Raw genomic sequence first — 17,084 nt, 5'->3', positions numbered from 1 at the left:
TACAGCAGAGGAGTTGCTGAGATCCACACCCGTGAAATAAGCATAGTTTGAGTTTTTATCTTAGTAAACGTCACTATTGGTTCCCTGCATGCCCTTTGGGCCTGGGCTCCTCCTCTGCCGTTTGCTTGGCACCACGCTGGGTACCCCACCCTTCGAAGTCAATTATTCCAAAAGCTAATGTTGTTTCTGATTCCGGAGAAGTCAGAGTGCATCGTTTGTTGTTAATTCCTTTGTTTGTTTTGGTCCAGAGTATCATGAAAGATAGTGAGTAGGTTTTCACAGAGTCTCTTCAAAACCATTTCTAAGTGCGACGTGACCAAAGGTGGCCCCAGGTGTGCGAGCGTGATGTCTCTGATCTGGAAGCGGGAGGGGGTCTTGGTTTCCGTTCTAGGATAAGACTCACCCCTAACGAAACCTTTAACCAGTTAAGTTTGCTTTCGGCTTGTTCCTCCCTTCCTGTCTATGCCCCTCTCCCACCTTCGAGGACACAGCCACGGTCAAGAGCGCTCAGTAAGGGACCTTGACTGCCCCCCGCCTGCCGCACAGCAGAGTCCCCGTGCCGTCAGGGGACCTGCCTCATCTGGGACTTAGAAGTGCGGAAGCCCCGTGGCTGACATCTCCTGGCCCCGCTGCGGATTTTTCCAGGATTTTTTCAGAGACTGCCATTTGCTGGATTTCCAGGCGGGCCAGCCCAGCAACGTGACACAAATCCGTGGGAACTGTGGACGAGGGGCTTTGGCCGGGGAGGCCGATGTGTAGACTGCCATCCACGGGCGTCCGCCCTCACTCCTGCCTCGTTGTGTCTCCTTCCCTGGCTGCACTTCTCAGCCGGTAGCCTCCATGAGCTTGGGTTAGAGTCAGGATCTAAAGGGTGAGGGAGCTAGGGGTTACAGCCAGGGACACGTGACATTTCTGCTTACAGCTCATTCGTCACATGGCCACATCTCATTGCAAGGGAGGCTGGGAAACGCAGTCCCTAGCGTGGTGGCTGGCGCTCAGCATTTTCCTTCACTCACATCCGCATCCGAGAGGGAAGACGGACGTTGGAGAGTGGGTTGGTTTGCTCAGGCTGCCGTAAGGAAGCACTGCAAGCGAGGTGGCTCAAACGACAGAAGCGTGTTTCCTCGCAGTGCTGGAGGCTAGAAGTCCAAGGTCGAGGTGTGAGCAGGTCGCTTTTTCTGAGACCCCTCCCCTTGGTCTGCAGAGGTTCGCGTTCTCCCTCCGCCTTCTTCGTGTGGTCTCCCCTCTGTGTCCTGATCTCTTCCGAGGCTGCCGGCAACGCTGCATTAGGGCCACCTGTAGGATCTCATTCAACTTTAATTGCCACTTTAAAGACCCTAACTCCGAACAGTCACAGAAGTACTGGGGGTCAGGCCTTCAATATACAAATTGGGGGGCAGGGGGGAATTCAGCCCACAACAGGGAGGAACTAAGAGTCTCTGGCACAAGCTGCTGCGGGCCGGTCCGCGCGCTGCCCAGGTCCGCTTACTCCTGTTGCCGATTGGCCGTAAGGCCCCCGGATAGCAGCAGTGGTGGCTTTCGATCCACATTGTCCCCACAGCAGCTGATGCTCCCCCGTCTGTGACCAGCTAATAAATGCAGCCGGCTGAGCACTGGTGGCGGTGATGATAACAGAAAACACCGTGGTGACACAAAAAATATCTAGTTACTTAGATAAAGCAAAAGTAGATGCGAAAAGTTGAAATAAGCAGAAAACGTGTATTTTTTTTCTTTGACGCGTTCACTCATCCGTTCTTTCATGTCTTTTGTTAAACAGCTGTTCGCTGGATACCTGTCATGGGCCTTGTGTGTTACGGGTGGTGCGTGGGGGTTCACCAGTGAACAAGGCTTTGTCCTTCCAGAACTTATATCTAGACGGAAAAACGGTGACAAGCAAATTAACTGACAGGAATATACCAGGTTGTGATAATGGCTGTTCAAGAGAAAAGCAAAACGATTTCATACGTCATTTGAGAATGGCACTTAGGTGTTCGGGAAGGGTTGGCTGTGGAGAGGGCCCTGGAGGTGAGACCTCACCTGAGAAGGAAGCCGCCACCAGAGGCCGAGGGGACTGTGGCAGGTGGAGAGAGCAGGAGGGTGAGGGACCTGAGCTGGGAGCCTCCGTGTGTGTCTGAGGGCAGAAGGAGGGCTGTGGTGAAGGCGGGGGCGGGGAGGCGGGGGGACACGAAGCTGCGGGTCGGCAGGCCCAGACCGTGTGAGGACTCAGAGGCGAAAGCAGAGGTATGGATTTTACTCGAAAGAAAATGGAAGCAAAGAAGTAGCTTCATCTTGGAGTCCCTACTGGTGGTAACTTATGCCGCAGTACACGAAGCGATTCTGAGGCCATCACTATCTTCCGTGATTTTCGTGGGTTGACTATTTGGGTTCCTTGACTTGTGGAGAGAACATAGATGGGTTATAAGTTCCAGAAAACATTTGAATACGGTAAAACGCCTGCAATACCAGACCCAGGCTGAGTCCAGTTACCGGCTGGTGTGTGCCAAGGCCCACTGAGGTCTGTCTGGGCCTCGGAATCACGCTCATGACCAACACCAACTCCTGTTGTCCAGCTGGAGATTGAGTCAAATGTTCAAAGATCTAGAGACAGTCTTAGACACTACTTTCAAAAAATATACTCACTGCTCTATTTATAAACTTTATTTTGTATATTCATATGGACTTGTAAAATTATTTTAAAGCTTATTTCCTGCATGACTCTCTTGCTTTGTAAGGTAAGCCTTTTCTTGTAAAAGTGCTGGAAAGAGTTGTAAACTGAGCACTCTGCATTTGGACGCTGGTGGCTGAGAACTCACGAGGTTGTAATTAGAGAACTGGCCGCCTTGATTGGCTGCAGAGAATTATACGGACACCGAGAAACGTCGCAACAATTACGCCCTGGCAGTTAGCAACCAATAAAGCAGCACACCTCATTGATAGAGCTGTCCCGCTTAGTAAAAATATTGGAAAACAAATATCCTACAACACAAATAACACGTTACTCGCTCTGGCAGAGGGTGAATGTGGACTTGGCTGCAGTGGGGACTCCGAGAGCGTCACGGCTCGGGCTGAGGGAGAGATTCCTGAGTACGGCATGGCTGTGAGTGAGGACACCTAACCCGCAGCACCCCACTCGGGGGCTGGGAATGCGTGAAGTTCAAATCTCCACGCTTAACAGACATGGTGGCATTTCACCTCGGCGACAGCCCACCGCGGGAGGTACGTACGTCACCAGCTCCGTTTGACAGATGAGGAAGCTGAGGCCCAGAGAGATGACGCCATCGGGGGCAGAGCCTTGACTGGAACCAGAGCGTAAATTAAAACTAGAGTCTGCGTGCGGCAAAGTAGGTCGGGGTCTCTGCGATGCATCCTAAGGCTCCTCCCGTCCTGACTGTGGGTAGTAGAGCCTTTCAGTGAAGTTAGGTCCTTTGGCAGATGTGCACTAGTTAGCGCGTGTTCAAAGGTGTTTGCTTCCCATTCGCATTTTGCTATTTAATTTTCAGCGGCCTCTGCTGGTGACATAACTTCAGGGTGCATGGAAACGGAGGCACGCCCCGGTCATTGGACGTGGCCAAGATTTCTGTGACTTGGTAGCATTTTATTCTGCATGTGACCCTGTAAATAGACTCACAACCCACTCATCACTAGGTGGTTTCTACCTGTTCCCCACTCCTGAGCTCATCCAGACCTCCCTCTTCACCCCCACTGCCATGCTTATCTTGGTCCCTCAGTACCCTGCCCTCGCCCGAGTTGGGGTGTGTCTTTCCCTGAATCCTCCAGCTCGGAAGAACTCAGCCAGAACTCAGAATCGCCTCATAGGCACACCCCATATCTGTGCAGGAAATGGACCAGTGTGGTGCTTGAGAGCTTGGGACCGTTCCCCCCTGGTGACCCTGGGTGGAATGTCGACCCGCTCTGAGCCTCGCTTTCTTCATCTGCAAAATGGAAGTCTCAGCAGCATCGTCTCCCCTGGCTGGTGCAGAACCCGTGAGGGAATCACGTTCAGTGCCGTACCTGTCTAGCAGGTGCCCGTGGATGTTTGTGACGTGATGGAACAGGGCGTGGCACGTCGGGGGCGCTCGATATGTAACAGTCATTACATCAAGAGCGATCTCCTCCCACGCTGCCCCGGCCAGCGATGCGCGGCCATTCTCTGCCTAGGCACAGAACGAGAAGAGTTAGCTGGGCGAGAACAGCCGTCGGCCTGTGTTGCTTCTTCTGCATTCCTGGCCTCCAGCGCAGCTCTTGGAAATTCCAACAGTACCTAGAAGAGACACAGCGCACGTTTCTTGAGCATATAGTAATGGCTAGCTACTGTATTAAGCAATTTATCTGTGAAAGTTCATCCCCACGAGGATTCTCCGAGGTAAGTCCTTGTATTTTTCCCATTTTATAGAATGGGAAAGCTGCGCTTTCAGAGATGTCAAGTGCTTTGCCTTGAGTCGCACAGTGAGTGGCAGCAGAGCCGGAACTCCAAGCGGACAGCGAAGGAGGGAAGGAGGGACGGGAGCGGGAGAAGGCGAGGACAGCCTCTGGAGCCCCGGCCGGCACGAGGACCACGAGGTCTTTTTTATTTTTGATTCTTAGTGCTAGTTCTTAAACCTGGCTGCACGCCAGAATCGGCCAACTTAAAAAAAAAAAAAAAATACCGATGCCTGGGTCTCAGCCCCAGAGATCCCAGTTTAATTGGTCTGGGCTGCAGCCGGGGCATCGGGACCGTGACGGCCCCCGGGGGCCTCTGCAGTGCCGGCAAGGTTGAGACCCACGGCCCGGGCTAGAGCACATGCCCCATCCTCCCAGGGGGCCGCAGAGCACTTTTCATTAGCGCACATGAGCCGCACCTGAGGCCTCCGAGTGGCGGCTGCAGGTGCCCTGGGCTGACAGGGCCGGCTGCGTGCGGGGCTGGACGGCGCGGGTGAGGTAGAATGCAGAGGGTCATGGCGTTCGGGAAGTGGGGTTTATTGCAGCCCAAATGACAAAACCGTCTGTGCCGAGTTGCACGCAGACAGTGCTCAGCCTGCAGGAGGGGATCGACACAGTCCCTTCTGGCGAGTGTCCCCCTCACTATGGTGACAGGGCGCCTTGTGTCTGGGATTTCCTCCACGATGACTTTTCCAGATTGCCCCAGGCTGGTACCCTGATCTGCCTGGAGGCCTGGCTCGTCTGCCAAGCAGCTTGTCGTGGGCCCGGCCTGGATTCCAGACCCGGGCTTGGCCGCAGGAGGGGAAGAAAGAGCTGGCTGTCCGGGAGGTGGGGGCGTGTGAACCACCGTGGGGGTTGCTGAAGTTATTTGGGCGGCCACACCAAGGGCTATCGCATCTCCTTTGATTCAGGAAGGAAAGGGACCTTACGTGAGTTGGTGAGTATTCTCAAGTTCATTGCCGAGTCTGGCACTGGAGGCTGATCCGCACAATTCTCCAAGTGCGTGTCCATGGATAATCGTGCAGATGCTCTGCCCTCCATCTCCTGGCAGCCACAAGATTCACCAGCCCATGAGAGACCTGCCCTTTGCAAAAAGAAACAGAAAATAATCAGACCAAAATAAGTGTTACCCATTATCAGCTCATCAAATCCTCACTTGCATCCAACTGTAGTGTAGATATTATCCCCATTTTCCGAAAAAGTAACTTGAGGTTCGGAGAGGTTAAAATAAATTGCTCAAGGTCAGAGAGCTTACGAGAAGCTAAAGCAGGATCTGGACTAAGTTCTGCTGCAAATTATGTCCTCAGCAGCCCAGCTACACTGCCTCTGTTGGAGGAGAGACTCTATATATTTGCCTCTGAATTTGTGGTTCCTTGTTTAGAGTCTAGTGCCTAAAAGACCCACAGTAATGTTTGCCGAGTGGATGGATGGATGGATGGATGGATGGATAGATGGACGGGCGGACGGACGGACAGGTGGACAGATGGATGAGTGGTTGGATGGACACATGAATCTATCACAATCTTCTAACCTCAATTCTTTATTTGCCAGATGGATGTCGTAAGGACAGGAGAAATGATACATGTCACAAAGCTTCGAAGAGTATGGCAACATCCTACGTAGTAAAGCTTGCCAATATTAGTCAAAACACTCAGAAAATTATGTTCAAAGGATAAAATTTCCCACAGCAGCTATTCAAAATTTATCTGTTCATTCATTCATTTATTTACTGATCAAACGCAAAAAATAACAGTGGCGAGACATCAGATACGAGAGGTCTAGAAAGTTTTCCAGGCGAAATGAGAGGTGATTTCATTCTAGAACATTCTTCTCGCTCATGTAATTGAGCACCTGTGGGGACTGGGGAACATGGACCCGGATGGGAATTGGAGACTGTGTTCGATGCCTCGTGCTAGCGATTATGAGACACAGAGGAGTTTAGCCACTTGACCAAAGTTTCAGAGAAAGTGCGTGGCGGAGCTGCAAGCAGGGTCTGAGGTTCTGGCTTGTTCCGCGCTCACGCCTCTTCCTCCTGCCTGGAGCTGGGGGAGCTGGCTGAGCCTCGCCTCTGAGCCACAGGGTGGCCGTGAGCCGCCGGCCTGCAGCCGGGCCTGGCAGGCGGACCGCGGTGTGATGGATGTCCCCTCCGCTTTTGTCATTTATTTGCCTTGTTTTCTTGCCTTCCCCCAACAGAGCTGATAAGGAAGGTTTTGCTAGAGAATCATGTACCTCTTCTCTCTCTTTTTCCTTTGACGAGTGAGATGCAGTTCTCATGACTCCAGCCACTTTTCAAGGGTAAGCGGTTTCGCATTATTTAACACTTAAACTGGGCCTCGAAAGCGACTCAGCACGTTACTGGTGGGGACCTGCGCTCTGTTCTCTCGGGCCCAAGGGCCAAGTGTCCGTTTGGGCCTGCGTTTCCATCTGACCTGATTGGTATATATTTATCTGCTCACGACGCTGACCCTGGGAAGTCACGATGGTCCATTCCCCGACTGCCGCACGGGCACCGTGGCGCGATGTGGGGACGGGACTCTCTGCCGCGCGGTGGAGTGTGAATCCGGATTCGGCACGCCCTGTGCTGGGTGGAGGCCAGCAAGTCGCTTCGGTTGCTCAGCTCCCTTCCTGCGTCTGCGAATCTGAGATCTGGGAGGCATGAGCGTGAGGCACGAGAGGGATCAGACTACATTTGGGGGGGTGCTTATGCATGACCCTGAAAGCACGTGCCCCTGCAACATTGCGCCCTAGAAGACACCCCGGCCTCACGGGGGCCCGGGCCCTGTTGAGACCGTCACCATAATAACCACTAACACGTGTCAAGCGCTGACAGTATGCCTGTCACATCTAGAGCTCAGCGTGCACTGCGGCCCCATCAGGTCGATGCTGTTTCCATTTTGACAGATAAGGAAGCTGAGCTAGAGGTGGCACCCACCCTCGATCCCACAGTTTATAAGTGATGGGGCCGAGGTCTCCCCTCAGGAGGCTGACACTCAGTAGACACTTAAGCGAATGCTTGGTGGTTATTCGCATCATGGTGGTTATTCAGGTGTGAATTCGGCAGACACGTTCCTTCCCTGCAGCAGCCAGAATTCTGCTCGGGACCTCAAGGGGTGTCTGACCGCCTCAGCCAGTCTTGGGGATGACAGGTTCGTTGACAGCGCTGCCGAGTGGAGTCCTATTACGTTATCCATCTCTGCCAAGTGCTACTCATTGTGAGATCTGCCCCCTAATGAAGGATGATGGATTGCTTCTTTTGGCCAGAGAATAACTTAACCTCTGACTCGAGGTGAAGGCATGTTTTTCCATGAAAAGGTGCTTAACAGCCTCTTCCACGCGTCAGAAACACCGGCCAAGGCTGTGCAAGGTGCCAAAAGCTGTGTTACATCCTCCAAGTCTAAGAAAATAAATTCCTCTCAGTATCGTATGTACTTGATTCCTTGTCCAGGTTTCCGGGAATTAACGCTGTTATTGTACAGTCTGATTTTCAATCTGGAGCTTTATTACTCAGAAGTGTCTTTTCCTCTCTTCCCTTGTTCTTTTCTCTGCTTCCTGTTGTGCGTGCATCCTGCGGAGGGTTTAATCGAGTCCCCCCGCCCACATCCGCCACCCTGAGGGTTCCATTGAACACCCCGATAGTCGGTGGATCGGAAAGAGAGCTCTTGCAGCCGTGGCTGTATTGAGACGGAGCCCCGTCACAGGGAGAAGTCAGATAGGCCCAAGTGCGTGGTTTTCTGTTAGCTCTGGGAGGAGGGGGCGGGCATCAGAGATGGTGAGGACGGCTGTCCTGTCCGCAGGGAGGGAGGTGGCCGTGGGAGCGCTCGTCAGGTGCTGCGCCTGGCTAGAAAACTGGGTCCAGGAGCACCGGCCCCCACTCACCTTTTCCTTTCCCTCCTCCCCCCCGTCCTTCCTCCAGCCCAGCGGTGAAGTCACTCCATGTCAGAGGGACATTAACCTTAAGGAAATCTAGGCTGTGACTCCTTTACACAGTAGCGCTTTCCTCCTTTCTAGGCGGAGCGTTTGCGGGGGGCACAGAGCTGAGTTCACGGGCTCCTCGCTTTCGCTTTCTCCTCTGGAACTGTTCTGCATACCGGCCTGAGCCCGCCTTATCTTTTTATCTCTTTGGCATGGGAACGCTCACATAGGTTAGAGTGATTTCTAACCTAAGATGGACTTGCAAAATAAATGAAAGTCAAATTAAATTAAACAGAGCTTGGAACATTCTAGATGAGTGCCGATCTAGTACGCGGCCGCGCTTTGGGGCTAGTGCGCTGCAAGCCCAGCCCTTTGTCCTCTTAGCTGAGCGGCCTTCGCTCAGCATCTCGGCTGCTGGGATTCTCAGTTGCCTCATCTCTGAAATAAGAAAATCTACCATGTTTAGCTCAGAGACAGTTGTGACTGTCTGACGAGGCATAAAGCCCTTTGCGTAGGGCTGGCCCTTCACCCTCAATACTTGCTTGCAGTGCCGATGGGCGAAGGGTGGGGCACATCTCCCAATGAACAGCAAAATATCGTTCATCGCTGTTATTACGATCATCTCTCTCGAAGCTGAGTCCCTCCCTTACTCTGGAGTATTCCATCTGAAGGCATGCCGTTTTTTTAGAGCGGAAAGTGACTCCTGTTATATTTTTTTTTTGCCTTTCGCCAGCACCAGGAATTGGTTCTTGAATGACGGACTAATCCACGTGTGGTCTCTAGTGCCATGCAGGGAGCGAGGGCGGAAAGTTCCAGGTCTGTCTGCTGCCGGGGCGGCTGACCCTATTAACCATCCACACTTTATCTTGAATCTGATTCTGATTCCATCTAATTTGTTCTCTCGCCTCTTCCTTCCCTGGTTCCCTTCTAGAATTTACATTAGGAAATGAATGGCCAGTGCATCTAATTGCTTACCGTTGGAGCCTCTGGCTGCTTTCTCGTGTAGTCTCGCCTGGACGCCCTCTTGGTTTTACTAACTTACTCCGTCATCGTGGACGGAGGACAGGGGGACTGTCCTCTGAGCCTGTTATTCCATTTTGAAATGAGATGACAAACCTTCCACCATCCTATGTGGTTTCAGCCTTGTCAGAAATTCAGAGGCAATGGCTTCTGAGCTCCTAAAGAGAAGGGTGCTTCAGAAACACAGTGGGATGTAGCAACGTTGCACCCAGCGAGCGTAGAGGCTGGGTGGGGACAAATGACCGGCGAACTGGCAGAAACACCCTTGGAACGGCTGTGAATCACCTGATGAGAAAGCACAGAAATCCAGGTGTCAAGATGTAATTCTGTAGTCATACGGATGTATCGATTTAAAATGTATCCAGACTACACGTCACTTACGGGACATAATATAGCAATATGGCAAAGACGCATGCTGTTTTTGAGTTATATAAGGAGAGAGTACACGTAGTTGGATTTGGATGTTAAATGTGGGCTTGATTCTGTCTCTATCGGAACTGAAGTATTGTGCTTTTCTGTGAAAGAAATTCCCTGACTAGAAATTGTGTTTTAAAATTCAGAGAACTGAATTTCTCAACTATCACATACACTCCACGAGAAGGAGAGCTCGGCTGAGAGGCTGTTTCACAGAAACAATGGAGAAGCCACCGCAGAGCAAAGCTCTAGCCTCATGTTATCGTTAATAGGATAAGAATAAAAATACTCTTACCTGACTCACGACGACGGAGCCTCAGACAAGCGACCGTCTCGTACGGATTCCTGGAGACCCTGAAGTCTGCAATCCTGTTTGCTCAGGGCCAGTTACCTGGAGAAAACAGGGCTCACAGTGACAGCGACGGAAGCCAGTGATTACTGACGGCTTCCTGTGTTTCACGTCCCATAGGGAGCATTTTTATAGAAGCCGTTTGATTTGCATTCGGGTCTATGACTCTTCTTGTCTCGCTGCCAGTGAAACCGAGGCATGAGGATGTTAAGTGCCAGAGACTGGCCCAAGGTCACACAGCTAGGAAGCACAGCACCAGGCTCGTCACGCCAGCAGCCTGCTTCCAGAGCTCCTGCTCTCCGCTCTACACGGAATGTCTGTGTCCCCACCTCGTCACCAAATTCCTATGGTGACATCCTAACCCCAAAGCTGACAACGGCATTAGTAGGTGGGGCTTTCGAGAGGTGTGGAGTGGGGCCCTCATGAATGGGACTAGTGCCCTTATATCTAAGAGACCCCACAGAGCATCTTCATCACGTGAGGCCGCAGTGAGAAGGTGCCTCCTACGAATCAGAAAGAGAGCCCCCTCCAGATCATGACCACGCTGGCCCACGCTGGCACCTCGATCTCCAGCTCCAGCCTCCAGAACGGTGAGACATAGGCACCTGTTGTTTATAAGCCGCCCAGTCTGGGATATTTTGCCATAGCAGCCCGAACAGACTAAGGCACTCTCAGAAGCACATGCGAAGCCGGGGCTTTCTCTGTGGCCCTGCCCCGCCCCCTCCCCCTCGGGCAGGCTGCTTTATCTCTCTGCATGTCAGTCTCTCCACCTAGGAACTGGGGAGAATGGTCTCTGAGTGGGAACACTGAGCGAAGGCCGCGAAACCACGCATGGAGGATCGTGCGGCTCTGGAGTGATGGAGGTTTGTAGGTTGGCGCTAATGTAAAAACTGAGATGGGGTGGATAACCGGGCCATGGCCTCCTAACGCTGCCCCCAGAGACAGCTGGTCCCAGAGACCAGCCGACACCTTGTCGTTCCTGTAAGCTGTGCCTCCGCTCCTCCATCAGGCTCTGTAGTCATGGGCGAGGGCTACCGTGCACATTTCCCTTTAATCCTAGAATTTGTTTTTCAGTCAGGGGTGGTTCTGACTTTTCTTTTAATCTGTGAAGTCTTCAAGGAGTGCCCCGACCTACTACTATTCAGAAAGGGCTGAATCAGTACCGATTAAGGAAATAACCACTGAAACTGTTGACTTAAAAAAAAAAGTGAGTCCCTGCCTATTAGACTCATCGCTTAGATAGCTATTCATCTGTGATAAATTGCCTTAATAAATCCCATCGAGCCCGGGAACTATGAGAATGAGGCAGAGTTAAGAATAGAGGGCATTCTTCTCCGGGGAGACAAGACAGCATGATACGCAGTGTCCCGGGATCGTTATAATGCACTTATTGAAATGACGCTGACGCTGGAAAGCTTGTGAAAAAAGGCAGGACACTTTGCCATTCAGCAGGGATAAAGAAAACCAGCTCAGCCTGTTCGCACCGAAAAGGCACATTTTGACACACGGTCGGGCGAAAGAGGGGGCCCTGGGGTCTGGCTGGGATTAGCACCCACCTAACTAGGTGTCTGGAGGGGGTGCCGGACGTTGAGCAGGACTTGGTTGTGGTGGCCTTACGTGATGACATTTGAGAGAAGGCTCACGTCTTGTGGGGTCCAAAGCTCTGAGCTGGAGTCCAGGCTCCAGACGCCTCGTGGGGCTGCTGAGGGCATGGATCAAATTCCGAACAGTACCTTATTAACTGTTGGGAACTGCTTATGAGTGAAAAATGGTCCTGTATTTGATTGATTTTTATTAAGCACCTATTCTGTGCTAGAAACTGTCCTTGGCTCTTGGGGCTGCACACTGGACAAAGCCACAGGGGCTGTGCATCCAGATGGTGGAGACACATAATAGCAAATAGGTATATAATACGGGAAGGGGAAGGAAGTACAAGCAGGAAGTGACAGCATCTGATGCGAATTCCCAAAGAATGCGTAAAGGAGAAAACTAAAAAGGAAGCACGCGCTTCCTACTTTCCTTTTCAGGGAGAGTCATGGAATCCCTGGTTAAGATGTCTTTTCCGGTGCATCCTCACGTATGGATGTGGCCCGTTGGAAAAGGATTCGATCGCTAACATTCACACAAATGTCAATTTCATCGCACATTTTAGATGCAACTTTATGTTCAGTTTAATGTACTTCCTATGCATATGATCTCGATGCTTTCGTTATGAAGCTCTTCTCAAAGTTCATCTTAAACATGGGATTCGTTAGGCACAGAGGACTAGTTAATGGCAAGTTGGCGACCGTTCCCCCACCCACCCGTCATGTATTCATTAATGGGCTTTCGGTTTTTCCTTGTTCTTGACCATCTCCGAGGGCACAAAACCCCTAGAGTCATTTAAGAAACATTAAGGTTATAGAATTTTGCTCCTGGATGGAAAGTCTCAAGTGGTGACATTGCCATCATCAGGATCATTCAGGGAAACTGGGATGATCTGGCTCCACAATAGACATTGCCAAGGGAACACGATAGGCACCGGGCTTGGGCTGCATGACTTGGAAGCTGCACTCCACTGATGAGAGCTGATGGCTGTCACTGCAGCATCTTGCTTCTGAGCTCAGCAAGCACCGTGATCAGCTCACCTGGTTTTCACCTGGGCAAATGATTTCATTTTTCTGGGTTTCAGTTTCCTACTTCGTAAAGTGGGAATAACAATAGCACCAATCTCGGGGGAGTTATAAGGAATAAATGGGATAAAGCATGCAAATGTTTGATGCTGTACTTGGAACATGAAAAATGTTCAATATGTGTTAATTGCTGCTACTATCCTATCCTTATTATTGCTATTATTAATCACGGTGTAGCACTTTGCCAACGCGTCTCCTCGTCCTCACGGCACCTCTACCAGGTAGTTCTTCACGTTTTCCAGCCAAGAACCTGAGGCTCGTGAGTGGCTGCAGACTGAGTTCTCTCCACCCCATAGTCCGTATCATTTCAAACATTTCCCTGTTGCCTCACCCATAATAATTAAGATATTTCATGCATGTAGTATTTTATAACTTTTCCTCATTTATGGGTTGCAGTTTATCTTCAAAACATTCCTGGGGGGACAATGGCATCGCATTTCGTGGGTACGGAAAGTGAGGGACGGTTTTAGAAGGAAGCGAGATACTTCTCCTACCCACGTACGTATTTTTCCTGGCAAGATGCTATTAGAATCTCGACAGGGTCCTTCCAAGCCCTTTGTTGTAGCTGCGCTAACTCTCACAAAGCATTTCGAGCTGTCCTGCGTGCCAGTGTGTTCCCGTAAGCCCGCCCTATGCAGAGGATGCCTCCGGGGGGTGAGCTGCAAAGGCTCAGGATAAGGACCGCTAGCTTCTTCCTCAACCCCAGGAAATCTTTGGCTAAGGCACTTTGACATTGTCTCATATTTCCCAAATGATGCTGTAATTCAGGATTTAGGTTTTCTCTCAGAGAAGGTACATCCCCAATTTGCAAACCGAGATCCCCTAACCACAAGGTCTGGATCTCTTGTGTCTTTGTTTGGATTTTCTAGCTTAAAAATATATAATGGCAGAGAAAAGTCATTATCCATTTGTCCAAGCCGTAGAATGTACAGCACCAAGAGTGAACCCTAAGGAAACTGTGGACTCGGGGTGATAACGACACATCAGCGCAGGTCCGTTAGGCATAACGAGTGTACCACTGTGCGGGGGCTGCTGGTAGCGGCGGAGGCTGTGCGCGTGTGGGACAGGGCGTGTGTGGGACATCTCCACAGCTGCCCTTCGATTTTGCTGTGATCCTAAAACTGCTCTAACACCAACAACGACGACAACAACAATAAGTCTTTAAAAAAATGAAGACAAAAACTAAAGCCCTAATAGAAGGGAACTTCCTTAACTTGATGAAAAATATCTCCCGAAACCTACATCTGACATCATACTTAACGGTGAGAAATTTGAAACTTTCCCACTAAGATCAGGAAAAAGTGAAGGATGTTCTCTGGTACCACTACTTGGAAGGAAGGAAGGAAGGAGAAAAGGAGGAGGGAGGGAGGGGAGGGAGGGGAGGGAAGGGGAGGAGGGAAGGAGGGAAGGAGGGAGGGATGAGAAGGAAGGTTGAAGGAAGGAAAGACGGAAGTGCTGTGCTCCTCAGAGGTGTAGCACAGTCCTCCGGCTCCGGACAGTTGAATACAGTCCCGGCCCGTGTTCGTTTCATAGTAAACCATGAACTCGTTCATACTTCCTCCAAAAAGACGAGGCCATGAATGTGAACATCATGTCTCACTTGCGATCGTTATGTAATTAATTTATGTTAGGAAGAGAGTACACATCCAGGGGCTGCCATGTGCAGCTTTGTTTTCTTTTCTTTTTTGTTTGTCTGAGAGAGTAATGATGTTTGTATTATTTACCATCTGAAGGCTGGGGAGAAACTCTTTGCCTTGTGAGATTAACGCTGCCTTGTTTCTCACGGGGTCACGGTTCCACCTGGAAAGACGGTGAGGGTGAGGATCGTTTGTTCAGAGTGACCAGCTCCCCTAACTGACGGTTTTGGGCCTTGTCCACGGAGGCATGGCCGTGGGGTGGGGGCTGGGCGTGGGTGGTACTCCGCCCCCAGCAATGATGGCCAGGTGACGATGCGGCCAGCCAGGGCTTGTCCGATCTTCCACAGTTTGTAGGAGAACCTAGGAAACTAGCTCTGTCAGTAACGTCTTCCAATGTTTAAATTTTATCAGTTGTTGCTGTTATTAAAATTTTCGCTTTGAATCGTGAGAGCCACATACAACCTGAGCGGAGGCTGATTTCTGGCGAATAAGTGAGGGGCAGCACGGGCGTGGCCTCTTGCCTGCAGCTGGCGGTGCCCTGTGTGGGGCAGATCTACAGAGAGCCACGCAGGCCAAGCCCATGCTGTTTGTGTCTTTGGGGTTTGGGGTGCTGCATGCTAAATGAATGAAGCAGTGAATGTGAAGTACTAGTTCCAATATCCGAAGGCAAGGACTAAACCCTGGAGGCCCCACCGATCCCGGCCAGCAGAAGCGTTTCTGGGGGTCTCCACAGGAAGCCTGTCCACTCCCTAACCCTCTGCTCGCCCCCAGTGCCATGCTGCTGGCCAGCTACGCACCGAGCTGTTCCCTGCTACGTCCTTGTAGGTGTCTGAGTCGCAGCCTCATTCTGTAAGCCACCCGTTACCAGCATCCCAGGGAAAATGACACGCGAGCCGCTTCGAGACGCCTCTGGCGTGGGGCGAAGCACAGGTCGGCCCTGAGGGGAGTGGAATTCGTTCGCTTTCCAGTTCAACCTTCCTCGAAGGTTCCCCATCCTGCATGCAAAACCCTGCCAGGCCCGCATCATCCGTACGTTCCGTCACCCGGTCAAGTCCCACGCGGTCCTCAGGCCACGGTTTCTAGGCCATCCCGCGGCATTTGTTTGTTTGACGCTCCTGTCCCTGTCAGAGTCTGGGGCCAGCTCAGCACCTTGATCATGTTCTTGGCAAGTTTTCAGCTGAGATTCTGCAGGTGGGCTGCTGGGGGCGGGGTTTTTTTTTGTTTTTTCTTTTTTTTTAGGCGAGGCAGCCCTTGGTTGACCTCACAGATTGCAAGGACCTTGTCAGCTTACAATCCGTTATTTTTTTATTTTTTACGCCTACAGCACCTGGTCTCCCTAGGTGGTCTCCCATCCAAGTACTAACCAGGCCCGACCCTGCTTAGCTTCCGTGATCAGACGGGATCGGGCTTGTTCAGGGTGGCGTGGCCACAGACGATTGCATTTTCTTTGGGCTCTTCTGGACCCAAGATATTTTCTGGCACATAGTAGGGGGTCAAATATTTGCCAGCAGAGACACGACAATGATTAAGAATAGAATGTCCTCAGAGTGGATGCACGCGTACCATGGCAAACCTTTCTGATTTTGCCGCGGGCCGTTCCCCGCAGAACAGCGGGATGAGGCAGGCATCGGGGGTGACAGTTCCCCGTTCCTCTGTCTTCTTCCTTTCTCGTCACGGAAGCAGGAGAGAGGGTGCGGGAAGAACAGTGCGGGAACTTTTCTCCTTCCCGTTATCCGGGCCGTCGATGGGGCTTAACACCCAGCCTCCTGCACAATGGCGCCTTCCGCAAACCCCCGGCTACAGGACTCCAGTTCTTCAATTAAATATCAGCGCAGCAGATCTGGACGTTATGTCCCCTTCGGCTGACCACTGGTCGGACGGGAGGCAGGCCTGGCGGGAGGGCTAGGAGCGAACCGGAGCGGGGAGGGGCGAAGGCACGCGGGAGGGGTCCGTGCGAACTTCTCCCCCGCTCCCCTCCCGCTTCCAAATCATAAATTAACAGCAGTGGACCTTGTTAAGTGCAGCTTCACAAATTAATATGAAATATAGTGCTTTTTCATAAGCTCGAGAACCAGATTTAAAAGCATATTGGTGTTTGTACACAGCAGGCCGTAATGATCCATTATCCTGCAGACAGAGGCGCTCGCAGCAACACATAAAGAAGATGCAATTGGGCCATCTGCTTTGATTTCCGCAGCGTCCCCAGAGAGCCTGGGGAGGAGCTGACAGTCCTCTCCATCTGCCCTTACATTATCAATTACAGTTGAATTATGCCGTGCGCTGGAGGGCTGGCAGATACGGATGGGAGCTGGTGGCACCTGAAAAATATAGAAGAAAATCCATATGTTGGGAGCCAGCTGTTTATTTACAAGTCCTTGACATATTTCCTCACTTTCTCGGCTGTTGCCTTTTTTAAGATTCCTAGAGACATTTCGGTTTAGTGTGAACTCGAGAAGAAATTAGGTGTAACAGCACAGCACCACGCGAATAATATTTCAGTTTCCTTTTCTTACAGTTGAAATGCTCACGGAGCAAAAACAACAACAAAAAAAACACATCAGGTCGAACAGATTTTAAATTATGAAAAAAAAATAAGCTGTGAAAACATCTGGGGTGGTTGCTACAGCTTGTTACGTTTATAAAACATGCTGGAGCGGGCGG

The 17,084-nt window shown here is 51.2% G+C and overlaps 1 pseudogene; it reads right to left on the bottom strand.

The window, feature by feature from the left end:
• Positions 1-15,738: 15,738 nt before the first annotated feature.
• LOC120617465 (uncharacterized) lies at positions 15,739-15,857 on the bottom strand (annotated as a pseudogene).
• Between the last annotated feature and the right edge of the window lie 1,227 nt (positions 15,858-17,084).

This window comes from Pteropus medius, unplaced genomic scaffold (assembly GCF_902729225.1).
Source record: "Pteropus medius unplaced genomic scaffold, Ma_sr-lr_union100, whole genome shotgun sequence".
In the NCBI taxonomy this organism is placed as follows: Eukaryota; Metazoa; Chordata; class Mammalia; order Chiroptera; family Pteropodidae; genus Pteropus; species Pteropus medius.
Note: the sequence above shows the minus strand (reverse complement) of the source record. Positions and strands in the feature narration are given on the sequence as shown.